General features: G+C 43.3%; 1 protein-coding gene across 4 annotated transcripts in view; it reads left to right on the forward strand.

The window, feature by feature from the left end:
• The window catches only part of CHST8 (carbohydrate sulfotransferase 8), a 446833-nt gene that overhangs the window by 359282 nt on the left and 61070 nt on the right, over positions 1-26481 (forward strand). The gene's annotated exons all lie outside the window — the stretch shown is intronic.

The raw sequence follows: 26481 nt of genomic DNA on the forward strand, positions 1-26481 counted from the left end.
AGCGGGGCGGACAGGACAGCAGCGGATGCAGGAGCGGGGATTAAGGTAAGTGGTTTTTTTTTGTACAAGCTGCACTACAGGGGCATTATATGGGGGCACTACTACAGGGGCATTATATGGGGGCACTACTACAGGGGCACTACTACAGGGGCATTATATGGGGGCACTACTACAGGGGCATTATATGGGGGCACTATAACAGGGCATTATATGGGGGCACTACTACAGGGGCATTATATGGGGGCACTACTACAGGGGCACTACTACAGGGGCATTATATGGGGGCACTACTACGGGGCACTATATGGGGGCACTACTACAGGGGCATTATATGGGGGCACTATAACAGGGCATTATATGGGGGCACTACTACAGGGGCATTATATGGGGGCACTACTACAGGGGCTTAACTATGAGGGCACTACTACAGGGGCATAACTATGGGGGCACTGCTACAGGGGCATAACTATGGGGGCACTACTACAGGGGCATAACTATGAGGGCACTACTACAGGGGCATAACTATGGGGGCACTGCTACAGGGGCATAACTATGGGGGCACTGCTTCAGGGGCATAACTATGGGGGCACTACTACAGGGGCATAACTATGGGGGCACTGCTACAGGGGCATAACTATGGGGGCACTGCTTCAGGGGCATAACTATGGGGGCACTGCTACAGGGGCATAACTATGGGGGCACTACTACAGGGGCATACCTATGGGGGCACTACTACAGTGGCACTATTATGGGGGCACTACTACAGGGGCATAACTATGGGGGCACTACTATATTATTTCCTTCCTTTCAAATCAAGGGGGTAACGTATCTAAATATATTTTGGGGTAAAAGGTAAAAAAGTTCCCTGACCCCTGCTCTAAAGGGACAGATTTCCGCCATTATATTGTAATGTTTCTTCATGTCCCATCCTGTTTGTCCCGTACATTATTAGAACGCTTCTATAGCTGTAAAGGAGTTTGCGTATTATGTACAGTCGCATCCATCCGTTTTCCCATCTGTGAAATGTTCCCGCGCCATTGTAATAGTTAAACCATTTCCCCATATGGGGCCGTATTCAAATAGAAGCGAAAAGCCGAGATCCACAAAAAAGTATCGCCGATTGCGACTTTTCGCCAGGCGGAAACTTATCTCCGTATTCAATTCCATCCGCTTTTCGCGTACGCGGAAAGTCAACGCCATGTAATAGGCGAAAAAGCTTTTCCTCTCAATAGCAGGAGAAAAGAAGGGCAAAATCGCTATTTAGGGGTGCAAAGGTGGGAAAACCACTCAGAACCCTTGGAACAGCCCCCCAAAGGATAACTGCGTAAAAAAAAAAGTGAGGAACACCCCAAAAAAGTACTTTGAATTTGGGGGTGAAAAAGCACAAAGTGGCTACTAACTAGCGAAATAAGGTTCTGGGGGTGCTCTAAGAAGGGGCCAAGTGTTTTGGGGATTGCAGGTGCTTTTATGAGAGACTAATTTCACATTATTAAAACTGCACTTTAGAGTCATTAAAATATGCTAGCACCCATTTTCAGGTACCCCAAATGTGCCAGGAATACTTATTTTCTCCAGAAAATACTGCTTTATGCCATTCTTCACCACTTGTGCAAATACGGTAATTAGAGGCAATTGTACAAACTTAAGTACCCCAAACAGTTATATTAGGGCTAATCAGGCAATACTACATTGTTCCCCAATGTTTCTGCATCTTTTTGGGGGGTTCAAGCAGATTTTCCCGATTCTGACACTTTTCGCCTGTTCTGACTTCTGTGTCTCTGTTTTTGCGTCTTTTGGAATTGAATAGGGCGAATTTCGGGTATGCGCAATAAGTATCCATGGCTAAAATATGCAATGTAGGCAAAAAGTCCGGCATGCGAAACTTTATCGTGTACGCGAAACTATTTTTTTTTCTTTCTTTTTCCCCCTTAATGACCTGTCCTTGAACGGGATAAATGACACTTGACGCGAGGAGTGGCGGATATTAATCCGTACTGGCGCAGGGCAGTATGTAATGACCTCACCTGTATTAATACAGCCATAACATGGAAGGTTGTGACTTTCGACAGTATCTGACGTCATATTACAAAAAAAACAAAACCATCCCATTGCAGCAGGCAGCTGATTAGACCCATAATTGTCCATTAGAAGATTAAAGGATTTATATTGTTTTGGAGAAATGCAAATTGTGGGCGTAATTCACTGGTCTCCAAAGACGAAAGTTTTGTTTACCATTTCTTCCACCGGTTTGTGATAGATTATCATAGTTTAAGTATGTGCTGTGATTTCAGTCCACGAATCCTCTATTTGTTATGTATTATGCTCGTGCTAATGAAGGACTTGTCTGTATAACACGCTCTGCCTGTTGGGCTTTAAATAGAAAATTTCTCCAAAAACAAGGGCTCACATTTTCATTCTGTACCAGTCAAGTTACAGTTAAGGAAAAGCTGTTCATATCTGGCTTTTGAAGTCCTGCGCCTAATACAATCGCCGTCATCGATGACCCTTGTTTGGACTCTGTCTCCGAAATACCTTCCAGTTGTCTCAGTTTGTGAAAACTGTTGTTTCCCCATGATTTTCGTGGGGGGACAAGTTTAAAAAATAGGCCCATAAATGGACATGCAGACATTGTTGAAATGTGAAATGTCGACATTCTGCAGGGAGCGGAGGTTTAGGAACTAGGGGGAGAGTTAGGGTTAGGCTGTGGGAGGGAAGGGTTAGGGGTTTGCCTCACTCACCGCCAGAACTGCTGAACGTCAGCCGAAAGTCACAATCACCTGGCCGTTAGTCCCTGAAGTAACACTGGGACTAACACACTGTATTGTCGACATTCTAATCATGTCGACATTATGAATTCCAACAAAATATTATACCCAATCTATTAAATGTCCACAATAGATCTATCTTGGGGTGCCAGGCGTATACAGTCCCAGTCATTGAGGGGTATTCAATATGGGAGCAAAAAGTCCGAGCTGGACTTTTCGCTCCACATCGGAGCTTTTCCTGGGATAAAGTATCGGGCACGCGCCCGCTTCATCCCCGTATTCAATTAAAAAGCTACAAAAACGGAAGCCGGCGAAATAGGATCGGCGAAAAAAAACTGGATTTACCCGGAATAAATTGTAGGACCCCCCTAAAGCTGTCAAAACATGTGGGATCACTATGGGTACCCCCGTTTTAGCCTGCAAATGAAATTTGGGGTTTTAAATAGCGGCAGCAGGTGTTTTTTTTTCCGACATTGAAGAAGTGACGCAGAAGAGCACTTAGGTTGTTTTTTTTCGTTTTTTTTAAGTGGTGCATGAAAATGGGTACTAGCATATTTTTAAGTCCCTAAAGTAATTTTTTTTAAATTCTGCAAAAATGCCTCTGCCGCTAATAATCTATTCTAGAATACACCTACCGCATACTTGCAGAATAGCCCTGAACCTATTTCCCTATTTTTAAACATTTTTTTTCAAATTTTTTTTTTTTTTACCCCATTTTTTAAATTCTTTTTTTGGGGTGTCCCCATATTTTGTTTTTTTACTTTTTTTGACACAGTTATTTTTTAAATGTCATTCCCAGGGGTGCAGGCTATTCTTTTTAAGCCTGCACCCCTAAGCCCCAATTCTGCACTTTTTTTCTCCACCTATTCAGTGGTGAAAAGTTATCCCCGTTTTTTTTCAAAGACTTTTCGAACCTGCAAAAAGTCTTTGAAACTGAATACGGGGATAATTGAAATCGGCGAAAATTACGTCATCGGCGATAATTTATCACCGGTTCCGAAATTTTCGCTCCAAATTGAATACCCCTGATTGTCTTCTGAGAGTTTCCTAGCCCCGTTTCTGCTTATAATGTAGGTGTGAGGGGCTGACACATCAGCCAGAGAGGTTAATGTCTCCCCAATGAAAGACTTTGCTCTCGGGGGAACGAGCGGACAGTCTGCGGCTGCTTACCTCAGGCACAAACCAGAGGAAGAAACATGACTGCCACTGATGAGCAGCGTGTAACACTGCAATAAAGAGTATAAGACAGCTGTCTTACCACTGACATTCTTAGTCCTTGCTGAGGAGAAAAATGCCGCCAGAAAAGCCATTTTATTTACTGTATTGTCTGTGCCAACCGCCGTAGCAATGGCGATATAAGGAGAGTAATTTCAGTCCAGCCTGAAAAATATATTTTTGCCTGAATTCCTTGTGCACCTGCCATTTTGTAAGAAAACACTAGGACACATTGGGACTGACGCAGAGGTGGGCGCTTTTACCGGAGTTGCGGCTGCGATAATATGATAATATGAAATGCCAGTTTCTGCCCACCCCTGGTGTGGTTGCCTGCGTCTGAATGAGCAAGCCCCGAAATGCCCGCTTTCAGCGCCTCTGCATGCTATAACACCGCCGGTGATTTGCGTGGACCACATGCAGTTTCTCCTTCTAAACATGGCTGTTGTGGCTCTGCGTCTGAGAACTCTCAGCCGTTTGCACTGACACGCCCACGACACACGCCCATGAGACACCACTCGGAGGCGGCCATTACTTTGATGCTCTATACCTGATACTGTCTGACCCGATCGCAAAATGCGCCTTTGTGTGTAAACTTTTTGTAACGCATGCGTCGTAGGGGTTGTCAGAAATTTTTGCACATGTGCAGTGGCAAATTATAGCTTACCTTCACGAACATCAGCATTGCGCTTGAGATATGTCTGATATTTTAATTATCGGATTTAGACTATACAAAACTTTTTAGGTCCTTCTCTGTGGCAGTGGGACAGAGAGGCAGAAGGACCTAAAAAGTTTTGTACAGTCTAAATCCGATGATTAAAAGATCAGACACATCTCAATATATACACCAATTGTGAGGTTATATATCAATTGATTCTGAATGTCGCCTAGAACACTGTCATACTATGACCTTAAATAAGCACATGTGTTTTGAGATCTACCCCGGATGAAGTCTTGGTAAAAGACGAAACGCGTAGGGTTTATGTGAATGGTGGACATTGCACTGTAAATATTCCCCTCATTTGGCAGGTGTAGAGAAATCTATTTTATCTATTTAGTGGATGTTGACATATCATCATATTCATGTAAGATCATTTGTCCATCTGAAATTGTGAATTTTTAATAAAGTCTTTTTTAATGTTTATAAAATATTAATATTGGCCTTTGGGCCTATCTTGGGTGTTTTCTGGTATGAGGGTATCTTTATAGAACCTCAAGGAGGACGATAAACAGGTTCCATCATATGAGCTTACTGACTGATTCTGAAAAACAAGCACGAATATTGGCATTACGTCCCTAAAACGAAAATAATTGGAACCGTTAAACCCTGATGGGACTGTTATACACAGTACAAAGAATATAAGGACTGTTCATATTATTAATTTATTTGAAGCGCCCTGAAAGTAATTTTATATATATATAGATATATATATATATATATAGATATATATAGTGCATGGACAGCTACCCAGCTAATTTTCCTCCTTCTTGGAAGCGATACACCAGCCGCAAAACGAATGTTTGTAATAACGAGTAACAATTAGTGTGTTTTCTGTTGTCAAAGTTCTCTCCCTCCGACTATCCTGGCTCATATTTCTACGGGACGATTAACCTTACTTTCATTAGTAACATTGTAAAGAGATAGTATTACTCATTAGAACCAATCTCTGTTCTCTTTATGTGTATTTTATAATTATTTTATAAAAAAAAAAACACATAAAGGCAGAAGTTATGTTTATGCATATTTGTATTTACTATTATTACGGGGAGTTGTATTCTCTACAGTATATATATCTTCTTTAATGCTCTGGTAGACCAGTGTCCCCGCAGTGACCATTATTATATCATTATAGTGCTGATTTTTATACGGCTATCTTAGTGAATAAGCCAGAGTTGGCGCAGCCATCTTTCATGTATTTTCTGTTCTATTATGGAATATTATTTTGTGGTATGAGTAACCATTCAGGTTGGTGTCATACTGGTGGCAGATGGCCAATGGAGACATTAAGGGGCCTATGAATGCGTCGGAGCCGGGTGCATGCAGACTAAATTGAGTAGTGTGAACGCTGGTGCAAGTCTGCACTGATAGTGGTGAGTGCTAACCCCACCAGCGCATCGATTGGGGGCAGTGTGGATGCACAGATACTGGATTTCGTTGGCGAACCCTGGCACTCCACCGGCTGTGGAACTACATATCCCAGCATGCACTGCCAGAGTTTTGCTATTAGGGAATGCTAAAACTGTGGCAGGGCCTCCTGGGATATGTAGTCCCACAGCAGCTGGAGTGCCAATTTTCGCCACCACAGGTATAGGCTATTAAATTTAGTTTAAAAGGTGGAAGGGGAGGTCAGGTTTGGCGAACATGTGATATAGTCTTTTACCCTCCTGTAAAAAAACGGCTTTACGCGTTCTCAGAGATCAGGCAGGATCAGGACTTATTTTGCACGTTCCATACTTGAAAAAAAAAAAACGCAAGTAACCAACACATAGGGCCGTATTCAATTAGCGGCGATAATATCACCAGCGATTTCACCATTTTCTGCTCGATATTACTGCCGATTCCGGAATGCGCGCTCTCGTTTTTCGTCAAAAAACAGGCGAAAGTGGGTAGGTGCGACAATTTAACAGGCGAAAATGTCAGGACATGAAGGAAAATGCATCTGTACCCCAAAAAATGGCTAACGTACATCGGAAATCAATTTAGAAGTGTATTATTGGCTGTAATAAAAGTATTTGGGGTATTTGTATTGCGTTGGTTGGCTGTAATTTGCGTATTTGAATAAAATGTTAAAAGAATTATAGAAAGCAATTTTTTTTTCTAGGAAATTACTGTTCCATGTAAATTTGGGGTATGTAAACATGAGTGCAAATGTATTTTTGTGTCGTAAAAGCGCACTTTTAAAAACAGTTAAAAAAACACCTGCTGCGGCCACCTGCAATGTTTAAAACACCTGTCACATACATACAGCCCCCCGAAATACCAGATCTAGGCCCCATTTACTAACGAGTTTTAATACCAAAACGAGTGATAAATGTCACTGTGTATGATAAATGGTGCTTCAGCCAATCAGCTCCTACGTGTCATTTTTCTAACAGATGACAGTTGGGAGCTGATTGGCTGGAGCACCATTATCATACACAGTGACAGTTGGGAGCTGATTGGCTGGAGCACCATTTATCATACACAGTGACATTTATCACTCGTTTTGGTGATAAAACTCGTTAGTAAATGAGGCCCCCAATATGTTAAACCCATTTTCAACGATTTAAATTTAATTCCCCCCAAACTTGACCGGTTGTTTTTGGGCAAACTACAAAAAATCTTTTGGGGTAATTTATCATTGGGGAGTGGGGGGGTATCCAAAGGGTTCTAAAAGAAACCCCACATCTTTAGGCAAAAATATGGATTTTGCATTTTTTTCCACCTGGTCTGAAATGGTGAAAACTTTTCGCCTGTTTCACACTATCTGATAATTTACCGCGATATCGGCACTTATCGCACCTAATTGAATATGTCCCATAATGTGACACATACAATGGAGACTGTACTGACCTCTTCTATGTCTCGTTACTTAATTAAGACATAAATGAGGCACCAACCTAAGAGGTTTTTAGTACAAAATTGTAATTCAGAATAAAATAGGCGCAGCTGAGCATGTGACTGTGAGCTCCGTGGATCATATATGGCCCATAGTGACTGTTCCCCTGTACAATACAGAGGCAGCATTGCAATATTGGGCCCCCTCTGATATTTTGGGAGATAGAGCGTCTGTAAAGAGTGAGCTTTTATTTCCCCTCATCTGCATAATCAGCTTAAGCTAAAAGATGTGTTATTTGTGTCCCTGCGCAGCGGGGAGGTGGGGGTCCGGTGCTATTTCTTATCGCGGTGGTAATAAAATATTTTTATTGCCCATTTATCAAAATCCTAGTGCTGGGCTAATAGCCAACTGCATGGCTGGCGGCCCGCGTACGTGCAAGTATCGGCTCCATGGGCCTGGGGATGCTACTTCTCCAGCGAAAAGGTAGGCTACAATGGATGACACTATTGTACCACATACTTACTGACTCTCCCGGATGGGATGAGAGAGTCGCGATTTTTCGAGTCGTCCCCGGAAAAGTGGCGGAACCTCCTGCATCCCACTCACGTCTTAGTGTAGCGGACAGGATGGGGAGATAATACCGGGAATTGCAGGCCCGTATGGAGGGGGGGGGCTAAAACGAGGCAACACTCATTGCTTTAGCCCCGCCCTTTCCCAGCGGACCCACTATTCACGTAATTTTGCTGCGGTGGGTGGACTATTGTCGTGAGAGCCTGGCCCGTGAGTAGAAATATAAAATCGGCAAGTATGTTGTGCCAGCATGCATTATAATGAGCCGACTGATTTCAAACAGATCATTATTGGGTATTGGGGTCGTTTGGGGTCATGCAGCAATATTGGGAGATTCGGCCGATACTGCAGTGTGTGGTCAGCTTTATTTTTTTATTAAATGGAATCTGGCGCTATGAGCGTGCCGCTTCTTGGGAGAGTAAAGCTCTGTTCGTGCTACCAAGTAGCGCTGTATACACCAGAGGTGCAATAAAACGAATCGCCTGCGTTGTGAAGTCACCTGCACGTCTGCTGGAGTAATGGCTCCCGCCTCAGCGAGAGCAGCCAGCACCAGAAGCTGTTACCGCTGTATTCCGCCGTTAGGTTAGTGTGACCCAGGTGGATGCTTTGACAATACACGGGGTTAACAACTTAATTCAGAGTCTTAAAAATAAATAAGGCTGTTTTTATGTTAATGTGAATGCGAATCACTGAGAAACACAATGCTGAACTCTCCCAACACAGACGAGAATGAAATTAGATTCTTTTTTATTACCAAACGTCTACTGTCTTCGGTTCTGAATGTAAATGTACTGTAGTAGAGGACAAGCTGTACCACGGTTATATATTTGCAATAATTGAATCTACAAGGCCTTCATTTCATTATTTTATGCACAGAAACAAAGGTGCGGTACCAAGGGTTACGCATATGGCGCGTCCACCGCTCTCTCCACACAAGCCCGCATCAGAGGCTGTTACAGGAAGTCTGTGTGACATTCAGGGCTGTTACTACATCAACGGAGCCCAGGTACTGAGTGGACGTGACCAAATCCTGGAGGTGTTGCCACTCCCCCTCCCAAAAAAATCTAATGTAAAGTAGTACAATGTGCTGCGCCCCTCAACAGCTGGCATGGTCCCTCCAACAGGCCCGGGTAATCAGTACCTGCACCCCCATCCCCCTCTCAGCACCCCTGGTGACATTGGGCAATGTGTTCTGAAAGTTCCAAAGTAGACTTCATTCAGTACACTGAGTTAGGTGCTATTAGGATGGGTGCAGGCATTAAAGTGCATCTCTCATGTATATTACAAAAATCAATAGAACCTCATTTTTGTTTTGTGTGGGTTGTCCTGTGGGCTGATCAATGAAAGACAATAAGCAGAAGGCTGGCACGCTTCTTACAGCCTGATGACACAGACACTATATTTGGGAGCACAGTGAGCATTGTGTCTGCCTGTACGTAGTGTAGGAGATGCCTTATTTTATACATGCAGGAAGTCAGAGGAAAAAGAGTTACGTTGACATTGTGGTTAAGGTCAGGGCCGGTTCTAGACCTTGTGGAGCTCAGGAAGAAAGTTCCCTTTGGCGTTCTCCCCCCCCCCCCACCTTCCAAAAAAAAGCCACAGAAAAAAATGAAGGAGGGCGTTTGCACTCTGGAAAAGGTTGTGTGGCTCTGTGACACGCGCCCTGCTCATCCCTGAAAGGGGCCATGCCCAGCAGAAAGTGGATGCGCTGCTGCAGTGTGCTGCTGCTCCATCCTCTACCACAGCCACACCCAGAATGCCATGCGTGACGACAGCATGCCCGACACCACTGGCATTCTTCGAGACTGGGAGGCTTTGGGGAACAGCAGCCCAGTTTGTGAATATGGCGCTGCCAGAGTTTGTACGTTATGCCACACAGAGCCCATTCACATAGTGCTTCTTCAATTATGCCAAACTGTAGTAGTGCCCCTTATAACACATGCTACGCAGTAATGCCCCTTACACATTATGCCACACAGTAATGCCCCTTACACATTATGCCATACAAAAAATGGCCCTTACACATTATGCCACACAAAAAATGCCCTTTACACTTTATACCATGCTGTAATGCACATAATACCACAATGTAATGCCCTTTACACATAATGTCACACATTGTAATGCCCTTTACACATAATGCAACACATTGTAATGTCCTTTATACATAATGCCACATACTGTAATGCCCTTTACACATAATGTCACACATTGTAATGCCCTTTACACACAATGACAACTATGGTAATGCCCTTTACACACAATGACACATATTGTAATGCCCTTTACACAATGTCACACACTGTAATGCCCTTTACTCAATGTCACACATTGTAATGCCCTTTACACATAGTGACAACTATGGTAATGCCCTTTACACACAATGACACATATTGTAATGCCCTTTACACAATGTCACACACTGTAATGCCCTTAACACATGCCACACATTGTAATGTCCTTTACACAATGTCACACATTGTAATGCCCTTTACACATAGTGACACACATTGTAATGCCCTTACACATGTCACACTGTAATGCCCTTTACACATAATGCCACACACTGTAATGCCCTTTACACATAATGCCACACTGTAATGCCCTTTACACATAATACCACACACTGTAATTCCCTTTACACATAATGCCATACATTGTAATGCCCTTTACACATAATGTCACACATTGAGATGCCCTTTACACATAATGACACACATTGTAATGCCCTTTACACATAATGTCACATATTGTAATGCCCTTTACACATGACACACATTGTAATGCCCTTTACATATAATGCTACACATTGTAATGCCCTTTACACATAATGACAGACATTGTAATGCCCTTTACACAATGTCACACATTGTAATGCCCTTTACACATAATGTCACACATTGTAATGCCCTTTACACATAATGTCACACATTGTAATGCCCTTTACACATAATGACACACATTGTAATGTCCTTTACACATAATGTCACACATTGTAATGCCCTTTACACATAATGACACACATTGTAATTCCCCTCCCCCCAGTGACTCACCTCTCCCCCCTCTCCGTCCTCCAGTGACTCACCTGCTGCCTTCTCTCCCCTGATCACTCAGTTCCCAGCATGCCTTGCACGGCCGCATCAGCATTCTGGGACCCGGGAGGTGGTGGGTGGGAGGGTGAGTGGCCATCATGACGCCGCCACCTTGGTGGTCTCAGATGGCGGGCCTCGTCTACTTAGATGGCGCCGGTGGGGACGCCCTCAGGCCGCAGGGCCCGGGCAGCGGCCCTGCTTGCCCACCCCTAAAACCGCCACTGGTTGAGGTATACATTCCCTTGAATTGTCTTCTCTTTCCGGCAGTGCACTTGCAGACTTTTAAGGTGGCGTTATTTCTTTATCTCATCTGTTTATTTGCAATGCCAAGGAAGAGGTTTCCAGTTAGTTGTCCCTCTGGATAGTTGTGCTCCCAGTATATTACTCTTTGTAGCGTGGATACAGGGTAAAAGTAATATTGTGTAAATGCGCGGCTCTCACCATCCCGATTTCAGCGAGACAGTCCCGCTTTTTGCTGGGAGGTATGTAAATGTGCGAGGACCCTCAGCCAGAATCCCATCTCTCTGGGTATGCATAGGAAGCGGATCTCTGGTCAGGGCCTCATTCTAAAATCTAAATATGTCACACACAAAAAACCGTGGCATGAGCTGCAAAAACCTCTCTCATGAAAAAGGAGGTCAGTAGAGCTTTTTTGGAATTCATTTGATTTATACCAGCGCTAGGCAATCGTTCAGGAAGCTGTGACCGTAGCAGTTGTATAAATTACACATACAATCATTTTGTTCTATGAATTTTTAGGACAAAAATGCCCTTTAAAGGCTATATTTTCTATTGCAGAGAGATCATTCTGAGTCATTTCCCGCCTCGCCAGAACCGGCGCATGCTGATGAGGATTTAGCAGAGTCTGGGAATAGCATGTGCGCTATTTTCCAACTAAATAAAAGTACTAGTAATCTTTGGGAACTGTAATGGGTGTAAATAGATTACATCTGAAAGTTTGATCCTCTGTTTATTTACATGAACTTCTTGAGCAGCGGTGGAACTACAGCTGACCACAGTTAGTGCAGCCACTATAGCACAGGTGGGGGCCCACTCTGCCCTCAAAAGAGTGAAGTGGGGGCTTCTTCTAAGTAAGCACAGGTACGGCACATGTGTAGTGAAGCCTCATTTGGGACATTACTGTTCTTTAGGTGGATCCACACATACCTTGGAAAGATCTCCATTTTATTCTTCAGAGTGGGGCCCCCATAGCAGCATCACCCAAATTTAGTTGTAGAGTGCAGTGATCCACCCTTCTGTCTTTTCAGTTGAGCTCCACCCAACACAAAAACTTGTCAGTATTATCGTTTAACTTAATAAACTGAAAATAGGTGGAGTAACTCTTTAACGTCTGTTTCTGTTTGGTTAGTGTTCCATTTTTCATTCAGTGACCCATTAACTTGCAAATTGTAAAGTAAGTCATTTCAGTGTTAAAGGACAGATACAACATATCAGTTACAGATCAGGCGGGCTCCTCTGTCTTCTCACGATCAATAGTTTCATACAGTCTCACAGTCCGTCACTTAAAGGTCACAGCGCTCAGAATGAAATCCAGCATAGATGAATTATCTAATGATCTTGGTATGGGCTCTATTTACTACAATCCGCATTTAAAATGCAGATTGTAGTTTGATATTACAGGGATTTACTAAAAATCCATTGCAGGGACAGAGCTTGCGATAAAGCTCTGTCCCTGCGAATCCCCTCCGCAGCCTTATCACTGTATGTTTCGGAAAAAATACAGTGACAAGCTGCCGTGCATGCACCGACCGGCTGCCACTAACCAAGCCCCCCTACGAATGTGATCTGCTTACTAAAAATATGTGATAATTAGGGGTTGGAGTAGAACTTGATGAATTCTACTCCAATTGCCCTTTAGTAAATATAGGTGATACTAAAATAATGTGAAAAGGGTGTGAAAACACCCTTTTTCACTTTATTTTAGTAAAAATAATGTTATATATAGAGCCCTATAAGTGGTTAAGTGGTGATTACACTCCCAAAGGGGGCTACTCACTCCACAACAGTTGGTTTCAGAAAATGTGTAAACCCAAACAGAAGTGGATACTGCACATACTGTAAATCATGTATTAAAAAAACAAACACTCTTAAGGTGGTGTCACACAAGCATTCATAGTTCTCAAAATATGCAGTGGTGGAAAAGTGACAGCGGATAAATCACTTGTCTTGGGGCTCAATTGCATAAAAACGTTTTACTCCATCCCTCCGTTGGTTTCAGAACTGAGTGATCACGGAGGGAACATTTAAGAGCCCTGGGGGGGATCGCTTACGCTAACTAGCCGTTAAACTGTATTCTTTATTTAGGTAGCAATAACAACCCTTGAAGAGTGTTAGACCCTTTAGCACATGATGTAACAAGTTACTTTACCACCAAACTCCTCGCGACGCGTTTCGCCATATGGATTCATCAGTTGCCTGTAGGTTGACATAATGACAGCCTTTTATGAAAATGAAAACATTATCATTTCAAAACAAAGCCGTTATAGTACATTTATCGTAGAACACGTATTCCAAATTAATTGGCACAGATTAGATTATTATATAAAATAATCACAAAAAACATAAATCATAAAGTATATAGACACGCTCATTTAAGTTATACCAATTTTGGGAAATGTTACCAAACTCCTATCTCATAAGGTCTGTGTAACAGAAACAGCTCGCATGGATGAAAACAAAACGCTGCGAGACACTGAAAATAATCAAACCTCTTTATCTGGATTTATAATATATGACCATTCTATATGATTATCCCCAAGAGTAGTCTAACAGATAAGTAATGTCAGTGCTATCGCTATCTATATAATCACTAAACAGCCAGTGTTCAAAATTGTAGTGTCATCAAACGCCCTTTTTTATGGTATGAGATCCTTATATAGAAGGTGGGCTTCTGCCACTGTTCAATTTACCCCCCCCCCTTCCTTCCCTAGTCACACTAGGATAAAGTACCCCTAGTCAACCCAAGGACAAGCCCCCTCTATATCTTCCTTATTACTACTGCGGTGTCTCCCTTAGGTGAAGTCTGACTACTGGAGGGCAGAGTATATTGAACATACTGAACAACTGCAACGATATGACACAGTGACCCCTTACAAATGAAACATCCATCATCCTAAATCTGAGAACACAATTGCCCACTGCGTTATCCTCAGAGAGTGACAGGAGAAGGTCCATGTTACAGGGGGGGCCGAGAGCGTTTTCTCTCCTAGGTGAGGAGGAGAATGAAAGGCGCCACTTGTCAGCTCCTTCTGCAGCCAGATAATCCCTCTGATTCATCACAGATCCAAACAGTCGAAATTTCCCAAGTCGAACTTCAATATTTTGACAAGGTGGTTTAACCTTTCCAGAAACCCACTGTCAGAACAATATCCCCCCGAAGCTTCGGAGGCTGAAAAGGAGATTGAATAAAGACCTTGAAGTATTTTTATTCTAAAGCACTAGATGTATCCCTTCCCTAAATTTTAAAGGGATTGAGCCACTTTCCATATTACAAGAAAAATCCCGAAGGCTGAGAATTGAGAGCGAGGGAGGATTTGTGTCTGGCGGAGATGCCCGCTGAGCTCGTCAGTCGTAAGGAGTTAATTTTGCTTTGTCCTTGAGCCTTTCCACACTGCATATAGTGTAAACTTTTATACAGGAGACTGGCCGGGAACACAGGATAATTCATGCTCAGAAAAACTGCATCTAAAATACATGTTTATAACCGTCAATTAACCTGTATATGCAAGAATTTAGATATACGACATATTTTAATGTCGCCTCTGCCATGTAACATTGACTTTGGAGGCTCTCGGCTAGATTAATGCTTTTTAAAATTACAGAGATTGTGGCTTTTAGTTATCATTTGCAACTTTGCCCGGATTGGAGAATAGTTCTAAGGGAGATCAAACTCAGGAGCCTATTAATTCACAATGATCCCTCTTGGCATCCTCGGAACTCCTTCCCCATAGGAGGTAACGGGGCTACGAGATCAAGGGCGCTTGTTCACGCAGGCAAATTACGAAAAATTTCAGTCTTCAGAGTTTGCTGAATATCAGGTGGTCCTATTCGGACCCCAGATGATGAATGGACCGTTAACTTAAATATGGGTAACAAGCCATTTTAGATATGATGAATAGGCCCCTTAGTTGTTTTCTTAGGCCGTTGTTAAAAGTGAAGTTTTCTCTGCTTGGTTCCAAACAGTTGCATTGATAAGGCAGTAGGAAAAACATGCCTGCTAATAGGCACTTGCTGGATATACTCTGCAAAAGAGTGTATTCAACCAACAACAAAAGCTAGAATAGGTGCTGAGTTTACAAGGAATGGGCTGATCCTTTAATGATGAGAAAAGTGCTTTGTGTCTGCTCTGGCTTTAGGATATCATATACAATAGGGGGCTCTGCCACTGATCTAACCAAAGTTCCCTCAACAAGGTTTCCATATATTGGCCCTAGAACAAGACCCTTTCTAGTCTCCTCCGACAAAGCTTCACCACCTATATCTGCCGTAAAACCTGGGCGGCTGCTCCGTTTAAGAGAGATGTAGATGATTAGTGGTCACAGATGAGTTGACTAGTGGTCTTACATGCTGTACTCATAATCTTATGCTGGGTACCCACTAGGCAATATACCGTTCGTACAGCCGACGTACTATATATCTTTTGGTCCACCTGGCAGTGTGCACACACTATATCTGTGAAAGACGTCTTTCACGGATTTATTGCATCGGCTGTGCTGCACGCCAGAAGTGATATACTTGAAAGATATATTTCACGTCTGTGTGTGTACAGGCGACCGACCCATATGCTGGCCGCAGGAACCAGGAATGACATCACAGCTGGTTCTTCTGGCCAGACATATCGGGTGGCCGATTGGTAAGTGTGTATTCACAAGGTCGTTTTTACATAACCCTGCCAGATCAATAGATCAGCAGGTCGGACAATCTTATGATTTGTCATCCAAGAGTGTACCCCACATTACTGTCCCACCCACTGCCAACACATGGGGGCTGAAAGAATTTAGGGCTGAGCCAATATTATCGAGAATGTTTCGTGCCTCAGTAATACCCCAATGACTTACTGAACTGTACTTTATTATCAAAACGGCACTATATTATCAAAACGGTACTGTATTATCAAAACGGCACTGTATTATCAAAACGGTAATGTATTATCAAAACGGCACTGTATTATCAAAACGTCACTGTATTATCAAAACGGTACTGTATTATCAAAACGGTACTGTATTATCAAAACATCACTGTATTATCAAAACGGTACTGTATTATCAAAACGTCACTGTATTATCAAAACTGCAATGTATTATCAAAATGTCACTGTATTATCAAAACGTCACTGTATTATCAAAACGGTAATGTATTATCAAAACGGTAATGTATTATCAAAACGTCACTGTATTATCAAAACTGCAATGTATTATCAAAACGGTACTGTATTATCAAAATGTCACTGTATTATCAAAACGGTAATGTATTATCAAAACGTCACTGTATTATCAAAACGGTAATGTATTATCAAAACGGTAATGTATTATCAAAACTGTACATTATTATAAAACGGCACTGTAGATCTCTTTTTGGCCCATTTAAAGTGACAAGCAATGCGTCATAGTGTCAGACTGACGGACTGGCCACGCGTTTTGCTGTAGACCTGCATACGGCTTCGCTGGAGGAGAACTGGGCTTCAGATTTCTGGGTCATTAAGATTAATTGCCTCCGGTCCAAAGAGCTCCTAGACTGGGCTCTAATGGGATTTCCCTACCGGACACTCGGATAAAGTATATTTAGATTTTTGACTGTATAATACTGAAGTTAAACACAGAAATATCCCACGCACTGACACCACCGCTGTTTACACTTCACAACAAGGTGACCTTTAGTTGAAAGCATAATGATGACAACATTGCAGTATAAGTTTATTCTGACTCCTGTAAATGTCTCTCTGCATTGTGCGCACTTTGTTGTAACTCTATATATCAGGAAAAGCCAGGTATACACATTGCATTGAAAATGTTAACAATTGAACTTTGATTGCCATTTCCACCTGTCTTCTCTCTGTGTAGTTGACATCTGGAAATGCTAAACACAGTTTGACTTGAGCTTCTGTATAGGAGCGGACTGCAATTTACAGAGTAAAAAAATAATTGTCTTCTGTATGTAGTTCTGTCACCAGGGGGCGCCAGCTAGAATCCTCCAGTTTCCCACGGGGAGCATTGTATTGTGAGTGCTGGATAGATTCCAGACCGTACCGTAGATTAGACCTAAAAATGAAAAATATGTTTTGTAGCTGCAGGGTGTACATTTTTCCAGATCACATTAAAGAATCCGAAACTTGTTCTGTGAATTGGCGGTAGCTTTTCATTTATAGAAAAAAAGAAGAAACAACAACCTGCTGTGAAAATAGCATATTTTGCTGGCGTTTGTGTTATCACCCCTTCATAAATAGTACCCTAAGTTTCCAGGAGACTCACGAATTTGGGGACTTTCTCCCTGCTCCCAGGATAGTAGGGAACTCTCCCAAGAAGTGGTCAGAACAAGGGGCATGATAATGCAATCTGCTATAAATCGTTGCGTGGTATTAAAGGCGGCCATACACTGTGCGATTTTTTACATAATGTGGACGATTTTGATCGATCGTAACGATCAATCGTGCACATCGTGTGTTGTTTCTGCACCATTACGATGCCGATGCGCGTCCCCGCTGTCGTCTAGTTGGATCTTAGATCTTACGGGTAAAATGTAAGATTACGATGTGACATACATCTTATGCTGTTTGTTACATTGTACACGATAGAGATGCATGTAGCACGGACCAGGAGATCCCTGCTACTTGCAAGTGTGTCATTGTCACAGAGCAATGGAGAGCCGCAGGGTTATTAACGTTTACTCTGCGGTTCCCACCATTGACTTTAATGGAGGGAGCCGTTCATTGGCTGAGAGACGGGGGCTGACCTCTCTCGACCAATGAATGCTCAGCTACGGCTACAAAGGCTAGAGCCGCATCTGAGCGTTTCATTCGGGAGGTAACAGCCATCACGGTTGTTTACCTAGTGCGTGGATCGTGTAATTTTATTTTCTTGTTTTACCAAGACCATGGATGCCTACAGGGACAAGGGGACCAATCCAGGTAATGTAGGTGAGTGTATGTAATAAAACTTTATTTTCACGGTGTGTGAGTATTGTGTTTTTTTTAAACATTTCTTTACAGGTGTACTACAGGTACCAGCGGGCCCTTAATGACCCGCATGCTGGTACTTGTGGTTCTCCAAGTACCAGCATGCGGGGGAGGCTTGCTGGGACCAGCAATTCTACTTGTAAAGACAATGTTTGCTATTCTTTGTTTACACTAAGCCACATAAACAACCCGGCACCCACCGCCCAGGGGTGCGGGAAATAGCCCCAGGCTATCAGCCTGGGGTGCCCTGGAGAGGGGGACCCTTTATTGGGGGGGTCCCAGCTCCCCAGGGATCCCTGGCCTGGGCTTATGCTGCGGCTGGGAGGCCTGGTGAAAGTGCTCCCCTGGCTGTGGCATCAGCCCCCCGCTAGAAAAAGTCTGGTGCTGGTTCTGGTAAATACAGGGGAACCCTACAACTTTTTTCCCCCTTTATTTCCAGACCCAGGACCGGATCAGAGCCCAGTGCTGGTTGCACAGAATACGGGGGACCCCTACGTCATTTGTCCTCCATATTTTGGCAACCAGGGCTGGTTCTGACTAGCCCGGAGCTGGTTGTGCTTGAGTACGGTGGACCCCTACGTTGTTTGTCCCCTGAATTTATGCACGCCCAGCACTGGGTCACTGATAGCCTGGGGCTGGTTGCTCTTTTCGGAAGGGGGGGGGGCACGCCACTTTTTTTTTATTTACACGGGTTGTTTTTTTTTACCGCAGCAGCACAGACGGGTCTCACGGACCCCTCCGTGCTCTGTGTCAATCACACAGATGCATGTAGCATGGATCTCCCTGGTCCGTGCTACATGCGTCTGTGTCAGATCGTACACTGTGTACGATCAATTGGGTGAACATCGTGCAGCTTTTGCTGCACATCGTTCACTTCAGCTGCCAGAGCGATTTCAAGGGCGATTGCATACGATAACGCATCGTATGCAAATCGCACTGTATATGGGCCGCTTAAGCCAGGGCATTGAGTTTACTCGAGGATGGAGGGGTGAAAGGAGTGAGCATTTCATGGGGACTCCAACATAATCATTGACCACATTACTACCTATAATAGTGTCTTTGTGCCCAGTCTTTTGTTGAGAAACGTCTCACTCTATAAAAAAATACACCAGCACTCGGGCATTGTCATTTTGTATCTCCGCACTGTGTAAGATCGTACCATTCCATGAACTCAGCAGGTCTCTGGCTTGCCAATGTGACTGCCGGGCATCGGGTGTGGTGCCACAACAAACTAAATGTGCGCCATGCAGCAGGGCACTCAACGCAAACATCCAGGCAGTGGTCTGCCCTTCTCAAAGTCAGGAGTGCCTGGCGAGCCTGTCTATATGCAAATATGAAATGTGACAATAAGTGAAAGGTGCTAAGTGGAAGCCGCAAGAATCTGCCGACAGTGTCTGAAAACTAATGATGCTAATTAATGATATTCCCATGGACGAGTCCGAGAGGGAATGGGAAATCGAGAGAACGGGCCGAGTTTTGCTTCCGCCTCAATTGTCGGATTGTTGCTGAATATAAATTAAGAACAGAAAATGTCATACTCTAATTAGGAAATGAAAATAACTGCAGCGTGGATAGGCAAACACACACTGTCGCCTTGTGCGGCAGACGCTTCCCGTGTCCATGCAATTAACTTTAACACAAAGACATTTATAGATTGTTTTTTTAACTTTTATTTTTTCCAGTACGAAAAAAAAAAACGGAGTAGACGGGAAATGCCTACGGATGAACGGTCGTCCTTTGATGGAAAGCGTATACGCATCAGATGGCGCGCTCATACCCCGAATCCAACACGAGAAATAAAAAAACAAAACAAATGAAATTACTTTTCTATTTGGAGCAATCATAAATAATTACTGTGCGTAATCGTTCTCGTTAACACAGCCAACACACGAGATGAATCTCTGAAATTAGGCTTCTGTCTGACAAAAGTAGACGTTGTGCTGTAAATTCCGTTTTTAAATATCTGCAGCGGAGAGGGAGGGGGTAATGATACACTGCGAAAAGTTGTCATCTGTTTCCTTTTCTCGGCTGTCTGTGTAAATATTTAATGCTGTAGAACACGGTCTTTATTGTCATATACCTTCTATCGCGTGCTACTGATTTAAGTATCACAATTCACAATTAGCCAGTGTATTATTCAATGCCAAATGCCATATTTATTCAATGGGAAATAAAGCGTAGGGGGGAGATCCATTATTTGTAATGAAATAGCACTGGAACACTTATTAAAAATCTATGAAATACACGATTCCCTGCAGCAACACCTCCCACAATTTCTTTAATTTGTTTTCCAATTATATTGCAAAACTCTCCGCATGACGTTCCTCTCTGCTCCTAGCTCTCAATTAGCCCGGCTGAGTCAAGCTCTCGCTGTTTATTAATGCGCAGTCAATGGCTTGTCAGCTGATTTACAGGTCGGCAGGACTAGTTAACTAGTGATGATATTAATTACTGTGAAGTCCGTACTTCCCATCTGGTGAGTTAAAAAAGATGGCAGGTTGGCATTGGAAACAGATCAGGCCCTAAGGCTACACGCAGAGACTCGCGGCCTGATTTCGAGGCGCGCGCTACTGCAGCTTGCGACTGTCTTTATGCTAATGCCGCGGCCTACGGTCTACGTACAGAGACGCTCACTGGCTGCAGGGGTAATTCCTCTGCTGACAGTATTAAGATGCACCATCATCAGAAAATGCGCGATGGGTTGTGATCTGGTCCAGAACTCATTAGTTTCATAGTCATTCAGATTTATTGGATACTAATGACTTCATAGTGGCACTAAGCACAAAGTCAGAATATTGGATAAGCCCACACAATGGCTGCCTCCAATGTTTGTAGGATTTTAAGTAGAGATGAATGGGTTCGGATTTTCCTGTCAAGTTCAGATTTTTCCCGCCAAAAATCTGGTCTCAGAAAGAGGCAAAACGTCATCTTTCATGGACAAACAGCATCATTCCGGAATTTTTGGTGGGAAAATCCGAACTAATCTGAACCCGCTCATCTCTAATTTTAAGGGGGTTATTCATGAAAGCTTGGAGAAAGAGAAAACTTGTGAGAGGTAATTACCAACCAATCAACTCCTACCTATCATTTTTATAAACATGGTCTGTAAAGTGACAGGAGCTCATTGGTTGGTACTTTATCTCTCACAATTTTATCTCCGAGCTTTTATGAATACCCCCCCCCCCCCCCTAAGAATCATGATAGTTTCCTCTACTGTCTGTAGTACTGAAGTTTTGGTTGTTTAATCGTGAAGCAAATATATTAGTGCCCGTTTTTATAATACTATTTAATTGATCACTCATTCATAAAATTAAGCATTTTTAGTTTACCACATTTGCTCAAAATAGCACAGGGCCAATAAATTTATATCAGGAAAGTTGTAGTTTAATTTCAAGTTAAATGTATTTTAATTTAATAATAGGCCGCATTCATTATAGATCGCTGTTGCGATTGCAGCTGGGATTACGCAGTCAGTTCTGCTGCGAAAATATGCTAATGATTGCAACTGCTCAGCCAGCATAGAGACGCCCACTACCGCTTTCTCACATCCGCAGTCCTGCCTATACATAGGTAACATCGGCCCCTCGCACACAATTACAGCAGGTCTGACCTGTTTTCAGAAAGTCTTGTCGCACGCAGCGAGTACTCAAGCTGCGTATGCCGTCGCAGTGGCTAATTCATGCACGCCTTCAATAGTCATCACTAATAGCAACATTTTGGACAACTTGGTGAAGCCGTAAAGGCAATCAAGGGGGTTATTCATTACGCTTCGAGAAGCCCTTTCTCTGCTGACAGGACTTTTTGCAACTTTTTGAAATCAGAGATGTCTCCGGTGCTCACCTACTTAGGGCCGGTTGCCGTTGTCTCATAGCCCTGTATGGGACGGAGGCTTAATGCAGTTTATTAGAAAAGGCATTTCCCTCAACCCGGCAATGGGGGGGACCTACGACACAGGAAAGGCTTTGTGCATCCCGCCAGGTCAAACTACTGTGCGCTCTTTGCCAGCAGTAATAACCCGCAGGGGAAGTAGGGAAAACCCCAGATTGGTAAATTGGGAAAAGCCCTGGATTGGTACAGTGAATGCCGGCACTGCTAAAATCTATATTGTGGCGATAAAGCTTCTTAGCGCAGCTGACGCAAATTAAATAGACCCCCATAATATTAAATATATTGTTTGTGTGATGATGCCACTTTAAGGACTACCCAAGCCTTCTGTTTGCATTTTTCTGGGAAGAAAAAGTTTAGTGTTATTTCGTCCAGTTTATAATGCGCTTGGTGCGGATGCACGTCTCCATAATCAGTTCTACTCTATGCTCTGGCACGTTACAATAAGGGGCCTGAGCATGAAAGGCAGGCTAGATGAGATGCAAATCCTCATGACATGGACTCGGCTACATAGTAATGGCTTTGTCTTGGTGTCTGTGTTTACTCTAATGTCAGTGGTTAAGCCGCCTGCAATGATTTCTGCATTACAGAGCGGAGGTTCCAGGGTCCAGATTGGGAGCTGTGTTATTGGAAGCATTACGCACTCGCTCTATATCTGTCCTGGCCGCACTTATTACCGAATGTCCTTTTACTTGTTGTGCTTGCTACGAAGCAGTGAGTGTGAATTATTCACAGACTGCGCTAATACGCCTTATTAGTGCTTAGATCGCAGGATTCACGTGCATCAAAAAACAGTCATGGGCCCTGATTCAGACCCACTCGCAATTGGGCATACGTCCGTTCGGCGTACGTAAAAAAATATTTAAATTCAAGGCCTCGCTCGTATTTTCGAACGCATATAAAAATCCGCCCCAAACTCAGACGACCCCTCCTCTAACTAACGAGCGTGCCAAATAGCGAGCGTACATCCCCGAAATGGCTTGAAGGGAACGCACGCACAAGTACAAACCGGAAGTGGCCTTGTCAGATGTCGATTACCTGCTCCTTTATTCTGCCTACCTCCATCAATCGTATCATGCCAATCAATGTATCAATTAGCTTAATTGGTTTTTTTTTTTCAACACAATGCAAGAAACTTTAATCTTGTCCGTGTTTGTGTTTACCCGTAGAATACGTGCGGCTTAAACATTCGCTTTTATTGCTCAAAAAACATGTTAGCCCCAATTAAACAATTGTTCTATTTCTTTGGATCCCCGCATATTTCCCGGGGTTCATTTCTTTATTTAAATTTGCTTACGCATGTCACTGCATCAAGCCTATCATAACTCTCAAGAGATTTGTGGCCCTGTCGAACACATGACTCATACACTAACCAATAGAATTTGTCCTGTTAATTTCCCAAATACATTAGCCAATCAGAAAATTTTTTGGCACTTTATCAAAAATGATTTTTAAGAAAAACACCATTGCCATCATGAGAGCCTCCGCATTCACCAGGCGCGAGCTCCTTGTGCTTACGGAGGTCATGGATAGGCGGATCACCAGCCAGCCTCCACCCATCACCAACCATCAGAAGCGTTCCGCATATGCGGAGGCACGGGCCCGCCTGCGCTCCTTTTGGCTCACGCCGCAACATCGGCCAGCTGGAGCGCAGGTGGTCGGACCTGCAACGGCGGACGCCCCGCTTGCTGGCATGCTTTCGCATGCAGATCGCAGAAAGTAAGTTTTATGTTTTGTGGTTTTCATGTTTGTCTTTGTGGCCCTAACTGCGTGTGCATGTTTTCATGTCTGTCCTATTTATTCATTCTACTCATATCTGCGTGTGCATGTTTTCATGTCTGTCCTATTTATTCATTCTACTCATATCTGCGTGTGCATGTTTTCATGTCTGTCCTATTTATTCATTCTACTCATATCTGCGTGTGCATGTTTTCATGTCTGTCCTATTTATTCATTCTACTCATATCTGCATGGCCATGTTTTCCCTGTATTTCATATTTTTGCATTGTCCTCATATCTGCATGGTTTTTTTTGGGGGGGGGGATTTGAAATTGTTTTTTGGCCAGGATTTGTGTTGAAACTAACCACAATTTGTTTAACATCTTTTAGGGGGCCAGCCAAGACTACGCCGTCAACGTCCGGCCAGACGGCGCTCACGGCCACTCTCCCCAACCCCCAGCCAACACTCCACACCCAATAATTCCCCTATTCCCCACTCCTCCCCAGCCTTCCAAGACCCTCTCCCTGAAATGTCGGGCCTCCTTCCCCTTCGTCCCACTTCCCCCTCTCCTCCAACCACCCCTCTTCGAATTACCCCCTCCCCGGAGTCGGTAATTACCCCGCCCCGATCTTTGGGGAATGGAGGCACCTCCGAGGAGGATGATGGAGGGTCTTTCCGGAGCTGGCGTTTTTCCTTCCGGTATGTTTTTCTTTAGGCTTTTTTTTAAACACAAACTGTTTGTATGTAATCATGTGTCGTTCCTTTTTTCGGCGTTTTTGGGTAGACTTTTGGTGATTTTGCAGATTGCCTTTACCTGTTACTGCTGATTTCAACATACACATATCACACCTGTGGGAATTTGTACATAGGCCTTGTATTTTTTGCAGCCCCCATTTCAGTTTGCTGTGTTTTTTTTTTGTTTTTTTTTTAATTTATTTGGGTGGTTTCGTTGTGTTTTTTATTTTTTAATGTGGTTTCCCTATTGTTGTATTAATCCACACACTTTTCTCACCCACAGAGGAACAGAGGCGTCGGGAAGATTTAGCCGACTGTGTGGTCCGGATGCGCCACAATATCATCGGGGTGCTCGTGGCCCTTGACCGTATGTCGGTCCTCCTTCATCAATAGTTGTTTTTTTTGTGTTCATTTTATAAATAAATTGTTTTTTTCTAAGTAACGTTCTGGCTCATTCGTTTTTTCAAATACAAAGATTGTTTACCCTGACATAAGTAGACTGTTCCTGGAAGGATTTCCTTTTTTTTACAGTAAGATTGTGTTTTGTATTTGTATGTAAAACAGCCACAAGAAACACATAACAGTAACAATGTCATTTCCCATTTTTGGTGTAGTGTCAATTAGATATTTCTACATTTTACAGGTTCCTAGTTGGTGTGCAAGCTGCTTAGGCCAATCTTACAAAGCCAAATGATTGTACAGGCTTCCTTTTGGTGTGGGTTTGGAACCTGAAAACAGATTACATTTTAGCTCAACTGGCGTCAGTACTGGATTACCCCTTAGTCAAATGTAACGTGTGTGAACCTGGTTACACTTGCTGGTAACGTCCAAAAAAAGGAAGAACATTTCAGTCTCCAAACATTTATTCACAACAGAACTGATAAATCAAAGTGGTCACTCACAAAAAAAACACACAGTGATAATCTCAAATACAACACATACCAAACAAACAAAAACAAAAAACAACAAATCAAGACCATGCCAACATGATTCCACAAACATGGCGTTGCAATATGGGTTCCTGAATATATTCCCAAAATGTCCACATCCAGGTTTTGTAAGGGTAGCAGGAAGTAGTGAGCGTTGGAGTGCCAAAGATTATGTGAAAAAACAGAAGATGGTGAAAAAAACATTAAATAATTAGATGTTCGCAAACAAACCCAAACACATTAGGTATAAACACTGTTGTTTTGTCAAAACTTACCTAAAAAATCTGGCCACCACATCATCGCGTATGGCCCCCCCACATACTGACCTCCGACCAACCTCGGGGGGGCCATCCTCAGGTAAGGCATCCTCTGGCTGCATTGGGACACCACTCCTTATGGCGATGTTGTGAAATATCCCACACAGGACCACAATTTTCGACACCATATCCGGCAAATACATGAGCTCGCCACCAGAGCGGTGGAGGCATCTGAATCGGCCTTTTAAAAGGCCGATACAGCGCTCCACCACTTGCCTGGTGGCTGTAAGTGCGGAATTATACTCACTTTGTGGCCCTGGTGTGGGAGCCAAATAAGGAGTGAGCAGCCAGGACATGCAAGGGTATCCACTGTCTCCTGTGAAAAATAATAGACAACATCAGGAACACTGTGTATCAAGCTTAACATTGTTATGTACTAAAGGTCTCCACTTACCCAGAAGCCACGCATCACCAGCTTGTAGGTTGGTTAATTTGTGCCATATCCCTGATTGCCGGATGACGAAGGAGTCATGTGCACTTCCTGGTAATTTAGCATTCAGGGACAGGATCTGGAGGGAGGCATCA

This window comes from Taudactylus pleione, unplaced genomic scaffold, assembly GCF_031769625.1.
Source record: "Taudactylus pleione unplaced genomic scaffold, aTauple2 ptg000537l, whole genome shotgun sequence".
Taxonomy (NCBI): Eukaryota; Metazoa; Chordata; class Amphibia; order Anura; family Myobatrachidae; genus Taudactylus; species Taudactylus pleione.